The 26,869-nt window shown below is 34.7% G+C and overlaps 1 pseudogene across 1 annotated transcript in view; it reads right to left on the bottom strand.

Moving 5' to 3' along the window:
• LOC149531676 (lysine--tRNA ligase-like) overlaps positions 1-20,420 on the bottom strand; it is a 62,851-nt pseudogene extending 42,431 nt beyond the window's left edge. The window contains exons 1-10 of the transcript XR_016359112.1: positions 20,035-20,420; positions 19,543-19,628; positions 6,534-6,658; positions 6,369-6,449; positions 5,953-6,078; positions 5,562-5,844; positions 5,284-5,380; positions 5,003-5,159; positions 340-483; positions 2-70 (exon numbers count right to left, since the gene is read on the bottom strand). The product of XR_016359112.1 is annotated as a lysine--tRNA ligase-like (transcript). The remainder of the gene's footprint in view (position 1; positions 71-339; positions 484-5,002; positions 5,160-5,283; positions 5,381-5,561; positions 5,845-5,952; positions 6,079-6,368; positions 6,450-6,533; positions 6,659-19,542; positions 19,629-20,034) is intronic.
• Between the last annotated feature and the right edge of the window lie 6,449 nt (positions 20,421-26,869).

Here is a 26,869-nt window from a genome sequence, read left to right on the forward strand (position 1 = left end):
CCTTCAACTGATCTGCGAAGCGCTGACGCTGGACAACAGGGTCATTCAGTTCAGTATATGCATTGCACAACTGCAAAAGACAAATATAACATTTCTTATAGGAAAGACATAAAAGCAAGCTTCAAACCTAAGCATATGCAGCTAGTTTGTAGAATTCCGTCATTAGATAAACATGCAAGGGTTAAACAAAATGCAAAAGTATGACCATTAATTCTTGTGTACTTCGAGAATTAATTTTTTTCTCATCTCATTTATAGCACCTAATGACCATCCACACACTATAAATGAAATCTATTAATTATTGAACCAAAATTCAAACTAAGCAGCTGGCTGAAATACCTCGTGCTTATTCACAAACAGTTCAAATCGCTCAGTCAATTCCGGTCTGTGTCTGTGCCACTTTGCAAGGGGACTCATGATCTGGGGATGATTGATGATGAATGAAGGATTCGCACACATTTCCTCCAAGAAATGTCCAACAAGCTGCCAATTCATTTATAAACGGATCAAAATTTCTGGTGCACCCATGATTATAGCAAAGCTTAACATTGATAAGTAGGAGATATTTTCCACAGCAAGTCAAATTGTGATATTGGTACACAGTTAAATCCTGATAGCACTATCACAAAGCTCAATATTCCATAATTGAATTATAACAACCTTATTACATGCAACTAAAATTTACTGTATACCCAAGAAACCAACTTATGTGAGACAGACAAGACTGAACTGATCCACAAAATCCATAACAGTCTAGATCGTCTTAAAAATCATATAATAAGAACGACATTTATGAGAGGTATTAATAGGTATGAAAATCAAAAAGGAAAATTAGCATTTCAAAATCAAAAAGGAAAATTAGCATTTCAAGTTTTCCTTGTCCGATTGAAATATCTTAAAAGCCTTTAATGGCACTCTTGGGATTAATAATGAGCATTATTGTTCTTGTACAGAATAGTGAACCATTGTTGACCTTAAACAAATAAATATGTGCATTCCATTATTGCAATTAGCATAACTTTTTCTTGCAAAAGTTCAGTTTTAGAACATTATAAACAATTAATTCCTAATCCTAGAACTGAGTTTGAGACAACTTCAATTGATCAAATAAGAATAATTTTCATTAAATAAAATTCTCAAATCCATTCCATACATCAATGCAAGGCTTTTCAATCATTCAATAATAAGCGTCTACGAAAAAAATTGCATCCACAAGCAACACCATATGCTTATGAACTAAATTTCATTTGAATTCTTAATTGGATAGCATCAACTAAAGTTGCTAATGATACTACTCATAGTGTTTATCCAGCATTTCCCTACTCCTCTTAACATATTAGTGTTGTAGATAACCTAGAATAAGAAACAACAAAACTCTAGAAATATCCTGTGATTTTCCACCCTGTCTATCTTCAGTAACATCAAATTCCATTCCGGTATCTTTTAATTCATGAAATAGTCATCATCAATCTATTTGAAGCAGCTAACTCCTGCATAACACTAACATATCTGTTCTTGTATGTGGACTATTGATTTTCACCAGATTTATGAAATGATAAATTAACCCGCAATCTATACATATTATGTTACCAGGTACACTGCAGTGGGCTCTGGATCCTGTACTGAACTGCTCCAAGTACTGGTTCTCCAACAGGAGTAACCAAGTTCGCCCAAGGTCCTACACAAGCACCCCAAGTTCACGATATACAAAAATGTGCCAAATACCTGAATTTTCCCTTAAGACATAAAATTGTGATAATAGCTGTTCCCAGTGTTTTTTCACTTTTTTAGTGTGATTTGAGGGCATTAAAATGTGTAGTGGTAATTGTTTCAGTTGAGTAAAGTTGAAATGCTTCTATGCAGTGTTTTCTGTGTTATCCACAAAGGTTCAGTTTTGACTGCCAGAAAGAACTGCTGTCAGACCTATACAAGGCAATATTATCGTCTCTAAGTAGTATATCTTAGTTGGGTACTTGAGTACATTCTTGATCCATATTATTTGGTTCACATTTAGCATTGTTGCTCAGGCTACATTTGTGATCAGAACTTCACATTACTTCACAAGCAATTTTTTTTTCCAGTTTTTTGTGGTTCGTTTTCAAGAATTTTCTCAGAACCCGACACCCTTTTTTTGTACCCACATTTTTCAGTTCATGAATGCGTGCTCCTGTTTTGCTGGGCAGTATTTTGCAGAAGGGTTTCTGACCTTTTTTAGCCCATGCACGGAGCATTTTTTTTGTGTTTTTGGCAGAAATTGAAGGGATTTTTGGGCCGTGTCAATTTTATGTGAGGGCTGTTTTTCTGGTGCCCAGACCTACTCTAATTCTGATTTTTGTCCACATTCATTCTGTCTGACGTCATTGTTTTTATGTATTTGGCAGCTACATTTTGCAAGTATAAACCCACAACTTCTGGTATCTATGGTCAAAAGTGAAGGAACCAGTGTTTTCCAGCAGAATATGAGTTTTCTTGGAGCCACCGTGTAATTTCAAACACATTTATTATTCGGCCATTGCCGCAGTTTCAACTCTCAAATTTGTGACCACAATCTTTTTCCACTCTGCAAATTCTGGGGTTTTTTACTGCCTCTTTAATATTTTATAGACCCTGGTTAGCTCGCGTTTTCTTCTGTTCATTTTTTATTTTCAGGTCGTCATTCTTCAGCATGTGATTGACAGACAAAGACGTTTTTTCTGTCAGCATGGATTTTCTGGGAAAACTCTACAATTTTGGCCAATAAAATTCTCTGGTTTTGGCCCTAAAACCCTATAAATCCATTTGGATCCATTCGGATTAAGTAGACAAAGTTCTACACTCTTTTTGGAAAAAGGGTCTTAAATATATTTTTCCCTTGAAAAAAAATCTGTTGTTTTCATAATTTTTTTCCTTCAAAAGAATGCTAGAGGACTTATAATGTTTTCCTCAAAAATTAAGTATTTGCTGCCATATGACCTGGTCAAGGTTTCTGCAGTTCAGGAGGGTTCCTTGCTTTTGTTGAGTTTTCCTATGCTGATCCATATCTCAGATTTGTGTCAACCTTAGTTATCGGATTCAGCCCTGGAGCTTGGTCCAGATCCGGATTCGTCTGGGTTCGGATTCGTGCTTGGGTCTGGATCCGGGTCCGGGCAGGGTCCCTGATTGGGACTGTGGACCATAAAAGTGTTTCAAATTAAATTAAAATATCAATTTTTAATATTTTCAATGTATAATTTTCTTTACAATATTAACATTGATTAATGAGTGAGTATTTAATGTTTATCTTTGACATTTGGCATTGATCAATGATCAAGTAACATTGATATATTCATACTATGAAATGAATTCGTAAGTTAGTTTTACAACTATGCATGTTTATCTTTTTTTTGCATATATATATATATATATATATATATATATATATATATACTCACGAACCCACCCACGAACCCAAATGGGAAAAAAAATTTGCCTGAACACACAAACCCGAACCCGTGCTTGAACCTGAATCGGCAACTTAGGTGTCAACTAGTCATTAGTTTTACAAATATGGATGTTTATCTTTATATATGTATACTCACGAACCCAAATGGGAAATTTTTTTTGCCTGAACCCACGAACCCAAACCCCGAACCCGAATCTGTCCTCGAACCCGAATCGGCAACTTAGGTGTCAACTATTCGTCTAGTTACGATTGATTTCTCACCTCAAAAATTCTGTTCTATTTTGATTAATTTTTCACCCCGAAATTCGTGTTTGGTTTCTATAATTCATGAAGTTAATGTGGGAAGTTATGTCGGGAATTCCTATTTTCAGATTTTTACCATTTTTTTTCCAAAAAAAACAATGTTTTATTAACTTCAAATCATATGGTTTCTTGCAGTCTATTATGGAGCATCTTGCTCTTCTGCAATAGTTTGGAGGAGTGCCGATTTTTCCTCAAAATCCTGGCAGCTGTTCTCAATGTGTGCCTCTGTCTACAAGGAAGGACAATTTTGTTATCCAATATCAGGTTGGACTTCTTGTGATGATTTTTGGTCAGAGGTTTCGCAGATTCTGAAGGAATAGTGGTAAACTCATTTCAGTGGCAGGCTCTTGCCTTTTGTTGCAGACCATTCTAAAGAAGGGGGCAGACTTCTCTGTTTTTGCTGCTCTAGGTTGTTGACATTTGCAAATCCAAGGAGTATCAGCAGCAACAGAATGTTCTGAAGAATTTATGGCCACTAGATATGTACAGTCTTTTGAAGGCTAGTTGATACAATCACCATTAAGTAATGGTATTAGAATATTTTTAGTATCGTAGGTTCTCGCTATTTTTAGCCTGTTATTCTAGAATCTTTGTTAATGCTCATTTAAGCTTTATTTTAAGTTGTCTTAATTTGGTTTATTTTTAGGCTTCTTTATTTGGACAACTCTTCTTTTTAGTTAACATTTTTTTACCATCTGTAAACAACTATTTATTTGTGTGTACTATTAATACAATTCATTCCACTTTTTAAAGTTTCAATTATGAGGCGATCGAGGGGGCTTCAACTGTTTAGATCCTTTCTTGGTCTATGACCTAAGGCTTGATTTGGTTTTTATTGCTCATCAGTGTATTCCGAGGCTTGTGATTTCAGAAGTCCTTCACAACCATTGTTTGGGCAAAATTTGATGAAATTTGTGGTCTACTGTCCGAAGCAAAGGCAGCATTAAAAAAATTCCTAGGATTTAAGTGTAAGAAAAACCACTTGAAAGAAAATTGCATTCTGATATATAGCTAACAAACACCAGATTCTGAACTAGAATGGCTAAAGATTCCAAACTATTTAGTGGCCTGGCATGGAAGCAGAAGCCTTATATTAGACAACTGCAAGCTTCTCTATATACAAATTTGAGAAAAGCATATAGTTACTTGGGTAATTATATTCATCATCACAAAATGATTGGAAACAAGAAAGGAAAACATAACATAGAAATAGCAAGACCAGAATCTGAATAAATACCATAGAACTTTCAAAGGATTATATTCAATGCATCAACTGACCTTTTCAAGCAAACGAGTCGTTGTTAGTGGAGGGGGACATTTCACATCAAACTTCTCACAAGCAGCTATAAGATACTTGACTGCCTCATCAGATGACAGGTCTTTAGGAATGTTGAGACCAGCAACTTCTTCTAACCCCTCGATCATATCTATCCTCCTGAAGTTAAAAAGATAAGGCTTGCTTTCAAAGTATCAAATCATCTCAAGTAAATAGTCTAAACAATAACCAATATATATACCACAAAACAAATCATTAGATAATATCACAACCAAAAACTCACTTGAAGGGAGGAGTGAAATCAATTTCAATGGGATCCTTATCCACACCATTAGCAGGATATTTGATTTTATAGCCACCAGTTAATTCCTTGACTATTCCTGATAATTGGAAAGCAAGAAACAATTAATCTGAAGATATCGAAAATTTGATTGTATATGAAAGTAGAAACTGACTATCCCCAACTCATCATGTTCAATTCACTTTATGTGAAGAAAAATATTTCAGAAAACCATAAAATTGATGGTTGGTTAGTTTGATAAATAACATTGTTGTCCTAACCAGATAGCAATTGCTCTGTGAGTTTCATCAAGTCATTATAGTCCGCATAAGCCATGTAGAATTCACAGGTGGTGAACTCAGGGTTATGAGTCAGATCTATGCCCTCGTTTCGAAATTGCTTTCCAATTTCATATACTCGATCCAAGCCACCCACAATAAGTTGTTTCAAGTAAAGCTCTGGAGCAATACGCATGTATAACCTCATATCAAGTTCATTAATGTAAGTAACAAACGGCCTTGCAGCAGCTCCACCAGCTATCATATTCATCATAGGTGTCTCCACCTGAATATCAAATTTGGCTTCAGGTGGCAAAATCAAGCAATAAACAACAGTAATGAAATAAATAAAAAATTATATAACTAATATGAGCAAATTAGGCAAGATCAATACCTCCAGAAAGTTAAGCCTGTCAAGAAACTGCCGTACATAAGATATTATCCTTGATCTTGTTATGAATATATTTCTAACCTCTGAATTAACCATCAAATCAAGATAGCGTTACCGATATCTTGTTTCCTGTCACTCAAAATTAAAAGATAATCAAGAGACAACTTCACCAGAACACTGCAACGTTTGAGAATAGTGGGATTTTTGTAGTTCTCTTCATGTGGATCAATCAGAACATAAGACAATATTTATTGGTTTTCAAGGACTTTAAATAAGAAGCCAAACAGAATAATAAGAAATTAGAGTGTGTGTCATTCCAACAACCTACTAGCTCATAAGAAACAACCTCTAGCAGTGTGAATATGTATTCAAGCAATTACAGGTTCTCAAGCACATTCACATAAAAAGAAATAAGATACCTGATCTTTCAGGACATATTTTTCAGGGTTTCTGGTCTGACCAGGACACCATACGCCAACAATTTTATCTCCCTCACTTTCCTGCATGTTGATCAAGAACATTAGATTTGGGGGTGAAAGCCTCTTGATTTGTAGGTAATAAAATCCTTGGAGTAATTATTAAACCTTTTCCTGAGCACGATCATCCTTAACCCTCTCCTGAGCTCTTTGTCTTGGCATCATGTGTAAGCAAGGTGATAGAACCTCCAAAGACTTGGGAAATATACTAAGCTCACCCATTTTACTTTTGCCTGAAGCACAACATCAACAATCCATCTTACCAAGACTATTAACAATAGAATCACACTGAAACACATTGTATGATATTATACTTGGAATCAAGAAAGTCAGGAAAATAAATGCTAAATATTAATGTAAAATTTCAATACTTTCCAATATTTTGAAATTCATACTGTGTATCCTAGATTAAATTCTAAGTATATACGATACTTCTTATGATCAAAGAACTAAGCAAAATGGAGAAGAAAAAACTCTATAATCACAACAATCAGATTCATGAAGATCCCATACATAAATATAAAGTAATGCTTCACAGGGACACATCCCCTGTGTTTTTAGCTTTGTCCCTTACAAAGAACATTCTGGGGACTCCGGGACACACCAGAAACATCTCCATACCCTATCAGTCCCCAAAATTGAGATCATCCCCAAAATGCAAAAAAAATGCAGTCCTCCCCAGCAGCCCAGTCATGATTCAACACAGGGATGGTTGGGCCTCCACACCCCTTCAAACAAAACCTAAACCTATTTCTCATTTTGACATTTACAAACTTTGTTGATGAGCAGCAAGTGAAATACAACAGTTGATAAGAGGAGTTAGGGCGTCAAATCCACTACATTAAAGATAAGTTTTCTTTGTCGTACTTTAGTTATTTTCAATTAAATCAAAAAAATTAAGACATGGGAAGGGCAAATTGAATTTACTTTTCCTTTTATAACTTGCAGCTTTCTTTGAAACTCTCAACCAACAAAAATCATAGTATGCAGTTAGAATACTGAAAATGAGGAGGTTGAGATTAAAATGGAAGAAAGAGATAGACCTAGAACTTAGAGGTAGAACTCATAAGAAATATGGCAGCCACTGAAGGTTCCTCAACGAAGGAGTGTACCAAGGCCAGCTAGTTCAAATCCATTTAAATTTTTTTCCAAACTGCTTAAAACCTATGCAAAATGCCATGTAACCCCTAGAAACCTCTATAGCAATTCAGAACACGAGCTGATAAGCATAACAAATAACAAATGTCCCCCAAAGGATATAAGGGCAGCTATCCTTGAGATTATTGTTATATTTCATTTATAGGTAGTAAAATGTTGAATAGTTGTGAAGCTATAACCCATCTGAAAAAGATTAAGACATATAGATTGCATATGGAGGGGCAAACCAAAAAGACAGGGATATCCATTGGACAGTTTGCATCCTAGTGTGACATTGCCTACAAGATATGCAATCTGCCTCAACATATCATCATAGCATTATCTGCATTTCCTCTGCCACAACCCATCTTGACAATAGTTCCTGCAAGATTGTAACCTTCTTCAAGTTATAGGTCAGATTTCAGATCTGCCACCTTACAACCAATCCAATAAGGTTCTCCCCGATCCAATCTGCAATAAAGAACTCGCTCTAATACAACCTGACACAGGGAAAATGAAAGGAAGGGAACGAGGTGGAATAAACTCAACTTGAACCTTCCAATAAACCCCTCCTCAGAGTTACACACAGAAGCATCATACAGAAATTCAATTAAACAACAGTTAACACGAGGCCAGATGCAGCATATTCATAGGTGTAATTATTTAACATTGCATACAAAACAGCAGCACGCCCGACTGTGAGGCCTTCCAGGTTGCAGCCTTATACACAATAAGAATTACAATTTAGAGTCCAAGCTTGCATCTTCAATCTTCTAGTCTTTCTCTAGGAATGCTACCTTCCTACATCTAAGGCACAAGTCTGCTAGTCAAGCATTTAATTACAATTTAGGTCCAGCCTTAAGGAGTAAATCAAAACCCAAGCAAAGGAGAACATAAGATCACACGCACTTAAGGGGTCCACACGTGTGTTAGGAGTTGGGCCCAAAATGCGCAAGACGCCACGCAAGCATAGGAAATCGTGCCAAATGAAACGGCATGCCTTGCTGGAAGAAAACTGTTTGAAACAAAGATCGCAAAGAACGACACAAAACTTGAGAGATATAAAACATTAGAACTTGCGCACTTAGAACAAGGATCTAGGATAGGTCTTCAACATGACATCAACTGCCCACAACATGAAACCAGAAGTAGCAACAGCTACTCCGCGAACAGCAGACTAGTACAAAAAATAAGAAATACTTTTACTTGATACAAGATTGCTCAAAGACCCAAGATGCTCCTACATTAGACACCTGGGATTAATAAAGAACTGGTGTCCACATTAGGCATCCCTAATAGTCTGACTTGAATCATAAAAATCCAACTCAGCTTGTGTAATCCATGAATTGTCTTCAGCGGGCTTATCTTTCCACTGAACTAGGTATTCCATGCAGTCTTTTCCTCTCATACTCTTGTTTATTCTACTATTCAAGATCATCTCAATGCTATTTGCCTTGTTCTTAGGATAATCCAAGTTGTCTGTCGATTCATCATCTAATTCAAAATACTCAAAGGTATCTACAATGTTGAATATAGGTGAAATATCCATGTCTTCTTATAATTGAACTTCAAAAGCATTTCCACTGTCAAACTTTCTCAGAATCTTACAAAGACCAAACTTCTTCAACTTCAACTTGTTGTAACTACCAATTGGAAACTTGTTCTTCTTCAAATGGATCATAACTTCATCTCCAACCTCAAAATATTTGTCTCTTCCTCTTATCTACTTTTTGTTTATATCTCAAATTACTGTCCTCCAAATTCCCTTTTACTTCATCATGCAATGTCTTCATAAAATTTGTGAATTCATTAGCTTCACCACTTATTTTTGTCTCAGTAGGTAAATCTCTTCACTATGTGGTTCCCTTAGGATGCAATCCAGTAACAATTTCAAAGGGTGTCCTCTTAGTGCTTCTATTTGAAGAATTATTATATGCAAACTCTGCTTGTGCCAAAACCAAATCCCGATTAGCAAGCTTATCTTCTATTGAATTCTAAGGATCACTTGCAGATGTAATAGCATTGCCATGCTTTTTGGTATGTGTATTTCAAATGCAACCTCCTCTTAGATTTATATTGAGAGTAGGCCATGAATAGACATGTCCCTTCATGGGACATGTCTATTCATTAATCAGATAAATAATATAATAAAAAAATTAATCATATATATATATATATATAAAACAATAACCTTATATCTCAAATATAAATAACACGGATATATAACAAGTTTATCTGACTAAAGCTATAAGCATTAGCACTCTGTCTTAGCTTAGAAGGATATCCACATAAGAATAATATTACTTCAACGTAATATTACAAATAACAATTTTGAGGATATCTCAAAACATTTCCACCATTTGATATCACATTCAATATCAAGAATATTGGTCTCCCAGAATATCATTGATATTCACCAAGTACTCAAAAAGTTTTAAGGTTTGATATCACATATGATATCAAGAGTATTGACCTCCGAGAATATCAATGATATTCATCAAATACTCAGAATAAGGTTTGATATCACATCTGATATCAAGAGTATTGGCCTCCCAGTATATCAATGATATTCGCCAAATACTCAAAATAATGATATCAAGTGTATTGGCCTCCCAGAATATCAATGATATTCGCCAAATACTCAAAATAAGGTTCGATATCACATCTGATAACAAGAGTATTGGCCTCTTCGAATATCAATGATATTCGCCAAATACTCTTTGAGTGATGGCCTGCCAAAATGTTGAGATGCAAGACATTCACCATATACTCGATTTGTTTGATCTCATAATACAAGTTATTGTAAGCTCGTCACCTTACAATAACTTCTGCAAATACAAGTGACATCATTTGGAAGTCGTCACTTCCTCATGACGTAGGCAAGGGGTAGGCCCATTAAAATCATAGTCATAAGGTATATTCATGAATCACAGTCCTCTTGACTACTATAATTTATTTGATCGCTAAATAATCAATCTCAACATGGTTGACTCCATCTGAATCAATATGGTCGAGATCACCGAAGGTTGACTTAATCATAGCCTATATATGCTCCCTCTCTTTCAAGGTTGCCTCTAATGAAATGTCAGTCTCCTTCTGAATCTCAATCTCTCTTTTTTTCCTGCAAGGACATTCTCGAAGGAAAAGATCAAGGCACATGGCTCTTATAGTATATACAAAATACAAATAAGATAGAGACTTCATTGATTAAATTACATAATCAAGGATAATAAATAATTATGTATAATAATATAAGATCAGTCCAATGCAATATAGATAAATGTCTTATTTGATGATACACTTTAATCTATAGTAACCTATATTCATAAGAGATTATATTACCATCTTGTTGCACATCAATTAATCCTCTTACATTCAATAAAGTCAAATCGTTAAATTGAAGGAGATTTTTATATTTTCATTTATTGAAATAAGATAACACATCTTACCTTTCGTTCTCTCATAATGAATCTCTTTATATTTGTCAGGTTACTAAATATCATATTTGACTGAATGTATATATATAAATACATATATACAAATATGTATCTATATATATTTCTATACATCAATTATTTCTTTCTATTTGTCAATGTCAAATTGTTTAATCTGATTAGTGAATTAAAATACTATCCTTAAATATTTGCATCTACATATGTTTTCATATTTAATTATATACTTACATATATCTATAACATATCCATAATGTAAGGAACTTGAAACAATATAAAAAAAGACTTTAAATAATACACCCCATACTTTCATTGATGGGATCGGGACCCGGTGTCCTAAACAACCTCCCTGATATGTCTCAGTGCTAAACTGGCTTGTCTTACTTGCAGTGTGTGACCCTTGCCAACCACATGGCTTGTTGCGCTTGGATCTTGCAACGCTATAAAAAGATCACCTTATTTTTTTTGTGAATCGTTGTGTCTTTTTCCGTCACCTTAGATACGAGGCATTGACTGATAAGTGTCCTTTGTTTCTATTCGTTGGCAAGGAGAATTGCTATCAATGTTAGTGTGGTTATCTTGCAATAATGTATGCGCACACTAAAAATGTTCTTTTAAACTCCACGTTTGATCCTCGACAATATGTAAGGCACACTAACTAAACTTTGTTTGCCATCCTTTTATTTGTTACCAATCAACACTAGTTGATGTTGGGTCAAGCTCAGAGCTATCCAATCTACTTACCTGAAAAGCCTATACTTGGCCAAGTTCATTTTGACAATGTTGTGGCCATGTCGTCCTACTCTATAATACCCATTAATCCTTTGGAGCTATTTTTTTTAGATGGATGATTAAAGACCATTCAAATTTATTTTCCTGTATCCATTCCACGTCAAGGAGCTTTATGTGTCTAGCCGCTGCTAGTAGCATACATGGTCTGAATGGAAGTCAAACTTATTGACAATCAATCTGACAGTAAGCATTCTTCATTAAAGAATGTCCATACTCGTTGTCCGATGTGTGCCACATAATCTTTAGATTCTATGTTCATTTTGGTTGCTCTGCGCAAGTTGTTAATTCCTTGTAACTTTGACAAAACAAGTGTTCTGATTTTCAGATCAGTCTGATCTAGATGCATGAGTTCCCCTAAGTATTGGTCACTAGAACATATTGTCCCCTCTAGACAGATTGGCATTTTCTTTGTGGCTTTTATAAGCCTTCTTATTTACTAATGTGGTTAGTTACTAACTATTAGTAATCTTGGAATGGGCACCAATCTTGAGGAAACAACTATGTTGTTAAATAGGCCAACCTAGAGAGGGACATGTCCATTCAATGAACATGCCCCTTGAGTTAGGTATAAGGGGGGCCAAATTGCAGATTAGAAGACACACCGAAATCTATAATTTTTCTCTTCTAGCAATCTGCCCGATTAGAATCACCTATACAATTGTAAATATTTGCAGAAGATCCATGACCTTAACACAAGTGGTATAAGTACCACGGGTTTCTTAGGAAACTCTTCCAATGGATATTCTCCATCCTCCCTCACCTTCTAGATGTCCTCCTTCACTGGTGCCTTCTTATTATACAGAGTATGATCCCTTTATTATACTCTTCATTTTGTTTACATCTGCAATTAGGCTCTGATAACACGTTGAATTCCGAGGATCACTTGCAAATGTAATAGCACTACCATGCTTTTTGGTATGTGTGTTTCAAATGCAACCTCTTAGATTTATATTGAGAGTGGGGCACAAATAGACATGTCCCTTCATGCAACATGTCTATTCATGAATCAGATAAATAATAGAATAAAAAAATTAATCATATATATATATATAACCTTATATCTCAAATATATTAAAAAAACACATATATAATAGATTTATCCTATTGAAGCTACAAGCATTAAAATCTCCAACTAAACATCTCAACAAATTACCCAAACTCTTCTTCACAACCTTAGTTTGCCCATCTGTTTGTGGTTGAAATGTAGAACTAAACTTCAGCCCATTATTCATCTTCTTCCAAAGTGTCTTCCAAAAATAACCAATAAACTTAGTATCTCTGTTTAAAACAATATTTTTAAGCAAACCTTTCAATCTTATTACCTACTTAAAGAATAATTCATCCGTATGTACTACATCAGATGTCTTCTTACAAGGTATGAAATGAACCATCTTTTAAAATTTGTCAACTACTACAAAAATAGAATCATTACCTCTTGGAGTTCTAGACAAACCAAGAACAAAGTTCATACTGATGTCTTCCCAAGACTTATCAGGTTCAGGCAATAGTTAAAAAAATCCCAAATTCTAATTAGTTCCTTTTGTTTGACAAACTCTGCAACTCCTAACCATTGTTTGCACAACCTTATAGATATGCGGCCAAAAGAATCTACCAAAAATCAACTTTATTGTCTTATCAAACCCAAAATCTCTAGCAAGTCTGCCACTATGCTTCTCCTTCATGATGTTCTCTCTCATAGATCCTCTGGGGATGCACAACTGAATTCCCTTAACATATCTTCCTAAATGAAATAATCAATCCACTTATCACTTATCATCTGTTCTTTACAAACTTTCCAAGGATCTACAAAATCAAGATCAATTTCATACAAATACTTCAAATCATCAAAGCCACATACTTAACTCTCATCTCTGTCAATAAATTCCTTTTACTTACTGCATCAACAAAATATTTGACTGTCCACTCTTATGTTTCAAAGAGAAAGAGAAGTTCTGCAAAAACTTAACCCACTTCATATGTCTCTAATTCAACTTATTCTAAACCCCCCAAACACTACAAAGCTTTATGGAAATTATACAACACAAAATCTTTAGGCATCAAATAATGTCTCCATTTCTTCAAAGCTTGAATAATAGCAACGAAGTCTTGATCATAAATTGAATATTTTCTTTTAGCATCATTCAACTTCTCACTAAAGAAAGCTACAAGCTTTCCCTCTTGACTCAAAACAACTCCAATAGCACTTCCACTAGCATCACAATGAACTTGAAAGACTTTACTGAGGCAATTCTCCAATCTTTTGTCTCAATGGTTCAAAGCTCTTCTATGCTCCATGTGTCCACTTGAAATCCTTATTATCTCCACTGATAGTCTCAGTCATAATATTGCAAATAGAACTGAATTTGTTTATGAAATTCCTATAGAAATTTGTCAACCCATGAAATGATCTTACCTCTCTAACATTCTCTGGTGTAGGCCAATCAAGAATAAGTTTTAGCTTTTCAAGATCCATCTTCAAACCATCCATTGAAATAACAAAACCAAGGTACACAATCTCTTTCTTCGTAAATGAACATTTCTTCAAATTAATCAGCAAATCTCCTCCTTCAATTTCTGCAATATTTGTTTGGCATTGTTTCTTTCATTCAAAATGTAAAATTGCAATTATGTTATCACATGCCAATGATATCATCGAAGGACACATACCAAATGAAGATTATAAAATAGTTGAGGTAAATATCCTTTATAAAAGCATAAACTATCTTTCATCCTGTTCAAAAATGAAGGTTAACACTATTAAAGAGTTTCATGGCAGCCTCATAGCAGGATGTAGAAAGGACATAAGAAAAAATATTCTTGGAAGGGACATGAGAAAGACATAGTTAAGCAAGTCTAAGAATGTACGAAATGCCCAAAAAATAAAGCAAACACACGCAGTCGAATTACTTCAACCCTTACCAATATCAAGCCACAAATGGTAGAGCATCTTCATGGACTTCATAGTAAACCTTCCCAAAGTACCAGGAAAGATTGTATACATGTAGCGATGGATTGATTAACCAAATACACACTTCACAGCCAAATCTATAGAATATAGAGCACCTCAAGTTACAGAGGATTTTTTCCAAAGTGTTCAGGTTACATAGGTTTCCACGAAACATTGTTATCGACAAAGGTAGCCGATTCTTTAGCATGTTTTGGCAGGAATTTTTACATTTGGCAAGCACTAAATTGACACCAAGCTCAAGTTATCATCCTCAACCCGATGGACAAACAAAAATAGTTAATACAAGGATAGAAGGATATTTGAGGAATTACATTACAAGTCAACTGAATGCATCAGTAAAGTGGCTACACCTTGGTGAGTACTATTACAATGCTACACACCATCTATGCATTGGAATGAGCCCATTCAAGGCATTATATAGTTATGAAGCCGATTCTTTTTGGAGTTTGATTCTTCCAAAAAGTAAGGTACCAGGAGCTGGTCATTTTGAACAAACAAAACATGAACATTATGAGAGTTACTAGAGATAACCTACACCATGCACAAAACCAGCATAGAACCAAACTGAACAAGCATTTGAGTTTGGGGAATTGGGTTTTCTTGAGGTTACAACCCTATTTACAGTTGTCAATAAAACCTAGTGGCGCATAAAAATTTAAGCCATGATTCTATGGGACCTACAAAGATTTAAGAAAAATTGGTGGGGTAGCTTGTGAAATCAAGTTACACGATAACAGTTGGTGCAGGAACACCTAGCCATCATATAACTACATGAGATCATAATGGAAATTTTAATGATCTATGTTAATTCTTATATGTTGCAACGTCATTTCATGTAAAGGAATCCAATTGAAAAGAAAAGTTGTAACAAAAATGTAATGTTGTCCATATTGTCATAGTTGAGGTCCCAATTGATTTAATATGTCAAGAGTTGTAAAATAACCCTTGAAAGGGTAAAGACCATGTACAAGGTCATTAAATGGTCATTTGGATATGTCTTGAAGGTTTATGCAAAGTCATGGCATCACATTTGTAAAAAGTCTCAAAAGTTATCAAGAAGATGGAGTTGCAAAAAATGCAGCAATGCAAAATTGCATTAAAATTGTAAAAGGAAGTCCAAACGTCAAGGGTGGCATTTGTAAGGTCTAAATTGACGAAGAAACTATAAAATTCATTGTAAGGTCGAACCAAGCAAGAAAGGGAAGAAAAATTAAGATCTTTTGGAGCACTTTGCACTTGTTATTTTGATTGGTTTTTCTAGTTCTTTTATCATTTCCAGCCTCTGTACGGCCATGTACAGCCTGGAAACGATGTATTATTGATATGGTTAAGTAGGAAAATGAATAATCCTTCTATTTCTTTTGGTTTGAGTTAATTTCATGCAGATTTGAGAAAGTTGTGAGCATTCTATGGATAATAATTTTCAGATTTTCAGAATACAATCATATTGAAGCAATGTTTACGATTACTTAATGGATCTTAAAGGGATGAACCTTATATTTCTGGAAACAGGGATGAATGAGCTTTCTAATGCAATTGTTTTGATATGTTTTTGTTAAGTTTTGTAAAAGTTATGACAGTTTTAGTGAAAACAGGTTTTTAACCCTCTTCAATGGAGTCACAGAAAAATAGGTCTCGGTGTAGAGACCATAACTTTGGATTCTACCGTTGGATGTTTCTGAGTTTTGGATATGTTGTTGGGGACCAAACTGTGCCTAAATTGGATGGTTGGATTGAATAAATAAGACTGGGTTTGAAAGTTGTGAATCTCTGTGTGTAGATCTATCTAGAATGGCATAATTGAAGAATATATTTTCAAGATTGATTTGTTTTTGATAATGGTAATTTGATTGATGTTGTATTGGGAAACATATATTAATGTCTCTATAATATTGAAGACATTGTGTTGATGATTGAACTCTATGGTTTATTAGGGGATCTTTGTTGGAATCCCATGAAGCTCTGCATCAACAGTAGGATCCACATGTCTACTATGTATCATGGCTAAAGAAATACTTGGCCAACAAATTAATCCATGTAAAGAATTACCCCTACTTGATGATGAGGGTAAACTCGTCCTAAAACCAAAAAGGGTCCTCAACATGAGGGAGAATAAGTGGAGAAATAAGACCAATTTAGAATATCTCATTAAATAGAAAGGCTTGCTTGAGGTAAAATGCAACTTGGGAAGGAGCAAATATTTTTTAGCACCCAAACCTTAAATTGCTCAAGGACAAGCATAATTAGGAGTGGCAGACTGTAATAGCCCTTACTTGTACTAAGTATTTAATAAATAAACCAATTCACGGAATATATTAATTAAATATATATTTTATCCAACATCAATGTGTCATTAATAGAATAACTAAATAAGTAAAATAAATATTAAACGATTATATTGTATATCTATATATATTCAAATAAACAAATAATTTTTAATTATATAAAGCTAATAATTATTAGATACTAAATAATAATTAATAAATAGATAACTATCTATATCGTCAACACTGGGTATATATATCGTTGACAATAGCAATGAGACTCTTGCACAGTCTGATGACTCTGCAAGGCCACATAGGAGGTAGACCGTGCAAACACAATTATTCTAGAGAGTTAATAAAAATGAAACAAATGCAATTCAATTGCTGATGTGAACGACACTATTGATATTCATTAAGGAAATCGTAATTGATATTACCCAAGTAATCAATAATCTAAATCGGTTGTAGTACAATGATAAGAGCACTGTAATATCGACTAATATAGATTTAGTAAGAAGATCATGTTGGCAAGTGAATCCAAGGCGATTGTACAGATTTTGTCATTGATGGCAATATACATCATTGGTATAGTCACCAGTGTTGGTAATAAGTTTTAGTATGTCAAGAATGTGAAAAATGCATGAGTACGGGAAAGGAATATAGAGCACAGTTGGGCAGTCTCATTCAGTGACGACAAAGGATTTTCTCAGATGGGTCTATAACTTCTAGAAGATAGTTGGTGTTAGTATGTGATGCACTGAGTTACAATGGTGTAAATTGGCACGTGTTTGAGAAGAAAATGTTACAGGACAGTTTTGTTGATCGGGCAATTTGGCTTAGTAAATTGAATTGACTTGGCAATTCAATTACTCGGCATTATTGGGCCGACATATCAGGACTTCTCTTGGATGGCACAGTTTAATATTGTATATCGATGAGTGTATGAACACGTTTTGTAAAGCCTTCTCAAAGATAACTAGAATAGAAAATCAAGTGGTATAAAGGAAAGCAATTTGTATCTGAGAATATGAGATACAAATGTAATACTATTGTGATGTGCCAGCCTTGATGCTGGATGTCAAAACAGAGAAGATGTGAACTTCATTGGAACTAATCAAGCATTGAGATGCTATGTATAGTTCAAGCTTTTGATATAATACTTTATTGTATTGGACAGTGGGTCCTTGAAAGTGGCTATAACCTTCATCCTCAAGCAGTGAACTCCCTTTTTGTTCTCTCAACTCCTAACAGGGTTGCAGACCTTTAACAGAATCTAGTTTCTTAATAGGTTCAGTCTACTAACAGGGACATTTTCAGATTGGTGCATTATCTTGTGAGTTCAATCCCCATTGGGGTTTTCCCTTGCCCAAGGTTTCCTCGAGAACAAATCATGGTGTAATGAATTCTCTTGTTGTATATGCTTTACTTTCATGCTTTGTCATTTCCGTTATTGTAAGGTATTGTGGTGAAAAGTTTAATTTGATTAAAAGTGTTGCAACACTGATTCCCCCCGCCAGTGTTGATTGATCCGAACAGGCCAAGCTGTTAGCATGATAACGGAACAGTGCGATCCAAATACAGCAGTACCATTTGATATTAATGTGGCTAGTAATCATTTAATAGCAGTCTATCACACACATACATATACACACAATTAATCTGAATTGTTAATGAAACTATAACATATAATTAGACTCAGATGCTATTATAGCTTGACTTATGAGAGGGGAAAGAGGGGCAGTCTAAATCCAATAGGGTAGCTCCCAAGATAGGGTAGGGATTAGCGTTATCTTTAGCCCTGAGGGCTTAATCCCAAAACAGGTTCAAGGCTGAATCTATAAACTTTTAGGGAGCCTATCAATGGTCTTTAACCACTTCGGGAACTGCCTCCAATGTCTTATCCCTTCTCGAGAATTGAAGGATTATTAGTTCTGTCCCATAATATACATTAAAAAATGGTCAATTTTATAATTCATTGCCAATTTCATATGTTGTATGACTATAAACAATATTTGCTAAATTATCTTAAATGAAAATCTAGTAGTGACTGCGCTTTCACTTAGCAGGCGACATTACAGTTCCCTGGTGGGTATGTTACATATACCTTCATATGGTTTTTTGTCATTATTTACTCCAGCTTTCTTTAAATAAACCATATGGCAAATATGCCTGATAAAAATATACAAGTCAATAAAAACCATTGTGTATTGAACCATGTTGAAAAAATACATACTAGAGTACGAATCTGTGGCTTACAAAAACAAAATGGGCTGTGCAACTGAATGCATATAAATGAGATTCTGTCATCGTTCCTTTAATTGAAAATGTAAAAAGCTGTGATTGTAATACTCCTATCACATTTAATGTCACTAAAGCAGAAACCTTACTTTATTGTTGTCTAAAATTTTCACATAGGCACAGAAAGTTTATTGCATTGATGAAAATTCAACCAAAATATTGGCCTCAATAAAATGTGACTCAATTAACTAAGGAGAACCACACACCTGGAAATCCAAGAATGCCAACAATATCACCACGCTTTACACCAGCATGGAGCTTAACAAATTGAGCCTCTTCCATTCCTGAATTCCTGAAAACAGTAACACGTTATGTGTGTCAATACAAAATGAAGGGGTATATCCAATGCTAAGATGAATTCGAAGATAGAAATTTTAATTTCAAGATTGAATTCACAATCAATCAATTACTTGAAAAAAATATTGAACAAAAAATCAATGCTGATTAAAATATGAGAAATCCCATATGTGGAATCTCCAATATCTTTGAGATGAAATAGATTAACCATAGATGAACTAGAATATGGTCAAACTAAAATTTTCTAGGACATAAGAACCCGGACCATTATTTGTGTAAACATAATCACAAAAACTTATTCATTCCAATAAACTCTGGTTGACTTTTCAGCAATACATTTGGCACATCAAATTTGTGAAGGACAAAGCAATCTGATAATACAAGACTCAATATCACTGTACAGATAAGAGCTTGGATACAGCGCCCTAGCAAGGTGGAGGCGGAAGGGGAAGCAGAAGCAGATGGGCAAGGATGCTGATTCTGATCTGAACTGTGCATCCACAGCATATCCAGAGGCTCCTCTCGGGGAGCATCCATAGGGCACCCAGGCACTTCCGCTAGCATCTGCAGGTCCCATTTGGCAAAAACGTGATTTTCAAACAAAATACAATTTAAAGCTCATTCAAACATGTGCATAACATATTTAATTCCTTTTTTGTTTCAAAACCCTAAAACAGCCATGTAGGGGTCATTCATTCATTTTTCATCTCATTTTGTTTGCAGCTAGGCTCTCTCTTCTCATTTGGGCTCCAATTTGGCATTTTGAAGATGAGGTGATTATTCTCGAAGAGGATTGTTTATGGAGTGCGAGATAGCTTCCACATAGGAGTTGTAAGCATCTAAGGTAAGCATTTTATCCCATTCTTGAGCCCTTCAATGAATTTTTTGAGATCTTGATGAATTCTTTGAAGTTTAGGAAGAATTTTTTCTCTTTTTTTTCATTTTTTTTTTTAATATTTTTGTATCATTTTCTCGCATTTGTATGCTTGATGTTCATTTTTTTTTTTTTTCCTAATTTAAATTTATTTAATTTCTTATTATAGCAAGAAATTAGATTATATTGTGCATGAATGGCTGCCACGAGTAGTCAAAGTTCAATGGGAGAACAAGGAGTTGATAGTTTAAAAATTGATGTAGGATCTACATTATGGAGACATACTACAAGATTATCATAGGTTTTAGGAGGTGGCTCATTTCTTTCAAAGTGTAATGTTTGAAGTAGCAAAAGCAAACCATTCAATAGCTCATATTCCCAAGTCAAACTTCACTTTATGGGTTTTGCTGGCCAAGGAATGGGAATGTGCAAAGGCAAAGATGGCAAGGGGATGTCTAATGCACAAATAGCAAGATGTATAAAAGAACAAGAAGTTGTTGAAAAATTGGCTAAAAGATCAAAAAAAAAGTTTTTAACCAAAAAGAAAAAAAATGTAAATACACACTAGACCAATTCTATCCTCAATACATCCATTCTTGCAAGTACGTGTCCCACAAGAAGAAGAGGACAAAAATTACCCCTTGTAAACGAGATCCATTAGACACAACATTTAAGATGGAGGCAAGAGAGATCGTTGATCAAGCCATTGCACATTGCCTCTATGCCAATGGTCTTCCTTTCAACTTGGTGAGATAACATATTGGAAGAATATGGTGGAAGCCATCAATAAAGAACTGACTACCATCCTATTACAAAAAGAGAAGACTTCTCTAGAGAGATCTCTTCAACCAATTGGAAATTCTTCGAAAATAATAGGTGTTTCTATTGTGTCTAATGGATGGAAAGATACAAGAAATGACCACTAATTAATGTTAATGTAATGTCCCCCAAAGGGCCTTAAGAGTCATAAGTAACCTCTATGAGTAGGCATTGTTGAATTGCATTCTCTAGGAGAACTCTAAGGTGAAAGCCCTTGTTCAACCCACTGCAAGTAGGTATGGTCAAAAACCCTCTACGAGTAGGCACAGTGGAAGTCCTGTGTGCAACTCCATGACTTTAATTTTATGCTCCTATAAAGTAACTATGGTGAATAATCTTACGCTGAGATAACATTGCTTTCTATGCGATGAAAATTTATTATTGACATCTTTCATTGCAGCTATTTATGCCTGCCATACTAAAGATCTCTCTTTTGCTAAGAGGGAGCATTGAAGATTGTACTTGCAATAGAGATCTTTATCTCTGATTTTGCCATATGTTAAAATTGGGACAATACCTTTGTATTGTGTCATCAGCTAAAGGAGACATTTATGTTGTTATTAAGTGAGCACAATGTGGCATTGAACATGTGCTAGGCATACAAAATGCTAAGTCATGTGTTTGGAAAAATGAAGAGACTTTCTTTTGGAAATTGAAGAGACCTTGAGTTGTGATATAAAGAGTCTCTCTATTCAATATATATATGTGATTGTTTTCTGTATATGGCATCAAGTTGAAAGCATTGTATTTAAACATCTATGATTAATAAAAGAGATATTTCTCTAGTGTGGTTGGGTTTTTCCCTTTATTTGGAGGGGTTTTTTTTGGTAAGTCATTGTCGTTTGTACCTATTTTATTTATCATTATTTTTTAGCAAAACATTAACGCCTTGCACCTCCTTGCATATTCTTTATCTCTGAATTACTATAGCGGAAAAAAACATGCTATGCTAGATAGAGTAGCTTCGTATGCGTATGAAGAAGTTGCTAATGGTTGCTACAGAGCTTTTGAAAGACTTCCAAGAAAATGAAATGCACAAAAAAGTAGGGCTAAAATTTGGCTTATTTACCACCAAGGCAAAACTTAGTTCAATTACAATAGAAGACCAAAATGACATGGGACCTATCACATGGTGGTACCTCTATGTCAACCATTTAAGAATCTACAACTTCTTGCAATCAAGATCCTCTCACAAGTACACTTTTCTAGTTTTTGTTTCTTTAATTTGCTTTTCAGTTGAATGTTTAATTCTGTTAACACTATAAGTTCTTATGTTGTTGAACGGAATTGAAGTACAAACTTATTTATCCGCTCAGTGAAGCCTAATTAGTTGGGCTCAAAAAAAGCGGACTTGTTTTACATTCATACAAAATTGCATCTTTTGTTACATAAGGAGAATCACTACAACAAAGGGGAATCCAAGCTTTGGGATATAGCCCTTGAGTGTGCCAACTTGGATGCAGTGTTTAAGGATCTTACAACAATCATAGATGATGATGTTATGATGATGATGATATAATTATGACACATTGTGCATCTAGCATAAATGAAACTGTTTTGGGTTCAAAGAAGCAGTTGGAGATAATGAGGATGTGAATTTTCTTGAGAATCCTTACAATTCTAAATATTATTAGTGAATCTTGATTGATAAACATTAAATCATGAACTAATTTTTTATTTTTGTAATTGTAATGATTTCTTGATTTGCATTGGAATTGTGAACATAGATGTATATGAAATGGCTTATTACTTATTTCAATTTGAATATTTGTGAACTATCATATTACAAATATATTGATCAATGGTGAAGTACCATACAATCAAATGATTTAATTTTGTAGATTTCTTGCATTTCTTTCCGTAAATAAATATTTATGTAATATATATATATATATATATATATATATATATATATATATATATAAGGCTTGGATAACATTTCAGCGCTTTGTAATCAAGTATGGAAGCCGAAGACCTATGTGCCTCAATTCCCTTACCTTGCAATTTAGCATATCTACATTTTATCACTCTTTGTGCCATTATTGTTTTTTTGGTTTTAATGCTTTCATTTTTTGGGCTTGCTTTATTGCCTATCTTTGTGCCTTTGTATGTCTTGTGTCGCTTGGGTCTCCTTTCCGCATATTGGTATACCCTTATTCTGCCATTATTCTCCCACCATAGATCACTCGTGGGAGATTTGATGGCTGAAATCACGAATGATAGCAGAGGAGGAGATAAATATGTTGAAATGATAAATGAGGATGGGAATATAAACAATGTTAGCGCTCAAGATGTTTTGCAGAGTAAGGCAAAGGATGAAATTGTGATGTTGTCTTACAAGATCATTGTTACTAAGGAACAAAGGGCTTCTTGCCCGCCTTCTGCTTGGTTTTGTGGGAAAGTTTGTAAAATCTTTGCAGATGGAAGTCGAAACGATGAAACCCCCGATCAATGGAAGTGGACTCAGAGGTGGAGGACATGTCACAATTGGTGAGTGTGTAGTCGAGGAGGAAGGTAAGTCTTTTTCCCATGAACCGAAGAGCCTTTCTCTCTCACCGAATAAGGATATGGTAATAGCCATTAGGGCAGAACAATCACATTTAAAAAATGTTGCAGTGTTTGTTACTTGTTTGGATAAGGAATTTTTACCCTCCAGTAAGTTTTCTGATAAATGGATACCTAATGTTTGGGGAAAGAAATTTGGAATTCATGTCTCATTTTGTAAAACGATTCAAAATGCCTTTTTGTGCTTTTTGTTAAAAACCACAATATGCAGGAAAGGATTCTTAATAAGAAATTTTGGAATGTGAGTAAATCCCTCTTTTGAGCCTTCCTTTGGTCTCCTATTGGAAATGTAGAGGTTCTAATGAATGGATACCTAATGTTTGAGGAAAGAAACTTGGAATTCATGTCTCATTTTGTAAAATGATTCAAAATGGGCTTTTGTGCTTTTTGTTAAAAACCACAATATGCAAGAAAGAATTCTTAATAAGAAATTTTGGAATGTGAGTATATCCCTCTTTTGAGCCTTCCTTTGGTCTCCTATTGGAAATGTAGAGGTCTCTGCTAGGGCTTCACCTAATTGGGTTGAAATCAAAAAATTGGATGTGGAATTTTGGCCCTTTATTCACCAATTGTCAATGCCTATCAGCTCTATTTTGCAGATTGAACAGACTAAAACTACCCTTCTTCATTTGAATGCTAGTGTCTTGGTTGCTCTTGAACCAAGAATTTTATTTACAGATGTTATAACTCTTTCCATTGATTCTAAAGTTTTTCATGGACTATATCTCGACTTGTTAATTTAGGTGCTTGTTTTCATTGCAAAAGGAATGGACATGCTAGGAAAGATTGCCCAAATTTAATTAGAACTCAGATATCAAATTTTGATGTTTGAAAGGGTAATGTTAGTAAAGTTCCTATTGTTGGAAAAAAAAGAATTAAAAAAGCACATTCTTTTAACACTTAATCTAATTTTGTGCCTATTGAGCCACATAGATCTCATAGTAATAAGGGTGCTTCTCCTCCCCTTGAAGAAGAATTTGTTACAGTTGCCAATGATCCCTTGTATGATTTAGAGCTTATTCCTCCTCTCAATAACGTCATTTTTGGCTCTGAGGTCATCCCTATTGTTCCCAATCGATTACAATCCATTATTTGCCAAAAAGAAAATGTTGAGCAAATGCCTTTGGTTGAAACCCATACTAAACTTAATGCCCAACAACTAGCACTTAATACTCTAACTCAAAGGAAAAAGATGGTTAAGATTGCCAACTGATCTTAGACTAGGAAGAATATGCATTTGGATAATTCGAAGCCTACAGGGATGGAGATATCTCCTGAGAAGAAGAAAGATCCCCCCTTTGTTGAAGTCACTAATAAAAGAAGTAAAAAAAGGAAAAGACATGATAATTCAAAGCTTCACTAGTTCTAATGGTTTTAAGAATAAACAAGGAGATATCTCTGATTGTTTTAACAAATTGTATAATAATTGTAAAAACATCTCTAAAAACCATGAACATGATCAACATCCATAGCTGGAATGTTCGGTGATTAGAGATGGTTGATAGAAAATATATTGTTAGAAGATGGTGTAATAAAGTTAAACAAAAGGATTTCCTTTGCCTTCAAGAAATTAAAGTGGTTGGCTTTCAGGCTCATACCATTTTGAAAATGCTATGGGACCAAGCTACTGCCTTCTATACTAATCATGAAAGAGGTAGGTGGGGTGGCTATATTAGTTGGACCAAACTGTGCTGATTTTATTGTGAATAGAGGGGTCTCTCCTTGTCACAGAGCTCTTTGGATTGTGATTAGTAAGAATGGACTAACTTTTGGGATTTGCAACTTTTATGCACCTAAATTACAGAGATAGAGCTTCATTATGGGAATGGGCCATAACTAATTTACCCAACACCCACTGGATAATTTTTATTGGTGGCTTCAAAGTGGTTGAGTGTAGAGAAGATAAAAGAGGTGGTAATTGCTTTAGTTGGAAAGGTAATGAATTATTCTTTTGGAATAAATTCAAGAGAAGATTTAATGTTCTAGACCCTATAGAAAGAAGGAAAGCGAACTTCCAAGACATTTGGTACACTTGGTGTAGTAACCAAAAAGGGTCTCATAGGGTCTACTGTAGAGTTGATAGAATCTATGTTGAATCTACCTTCTTTTATTTTCAATCTGAACTTGGTCACTCTCCCATTGTCGTTAATCGTGCTTCTCTCTTAGATCATTTCCCTATTTCTGCTATGATTTGTGTTCAAGATGGGGAGCCAGCTCCTAGGATGTCTTCTTGCAGATCCTCTAAGTTAAATCTATCTCTTCTTAAGGATTAGGATACACCTGGTGCACTTCAACATGTGACCTCTCTAGTTAAAATGACTAGTTTAAACACCTCACCTAGAGGAATTTGGGATGAGTTGGTTGAATCATGGCAAAAAATCTTTCAAATAATTGGAAATAAGAGAAGCATGATATGAGTATTGAAGAAACAAGGGCTCAAGCTATCTTAACATATTGGAAAAGGAGCTCCAAGTCAAGATTGAGGACATAGAGTTGGAGACTACTGTGATTAAGACCAAAAACTCGTTGAGAAAGATCCAAAATTATAAGATATAAGGACACAAGACTAGATCCAAACTGAATTGGACCCTTGAAGGAGATATCAGATTTAAATTTATTTTTTAATATCATTAAAGGAAAGAATGGGAGGGAGCTTATTGAAAGTATTCATATCAATGATCAATATACTTCTGACTCAGAAACAATGAAATCAGCTTTCATTGAGTACTCCTCTTAGCTTCTTTCTTCTCAAATGACTTCCGTTAATTATGAGGCTCTTTATAATTGTCTTCATTTGATTCCTATAAAGTCACAGATTATGACTCTATTAGACTCATAAACTTATCACTTTGGAAGAGATTAAATGGGCTATTAACTCCCTAGCCAACAACAAATCTCCAGGATTTGATGGACTTCCTACAAAGTTCTACAAATCCAATATAATTTGGAATCCAGTGACCTCTTGGCATTGTATCAAG

The sequence above is a fragment of the Cupressus sempervirens genome, chromosome 11 (assembly GCF_028749045.1).
Source record: "Cupressus sempervirens isolate cs-2001-9-10 chromosome 11, ASM2874904v1, whole genome shotgun sequence".
Classification (NCBI taxonomy): domain Eukaryota; kingdom Viridiplantae; phylum Streptophyta; class Pinopsida; order Cupressales; family Cupressaceae; genus Cupressus; species Cupressus sempervirens.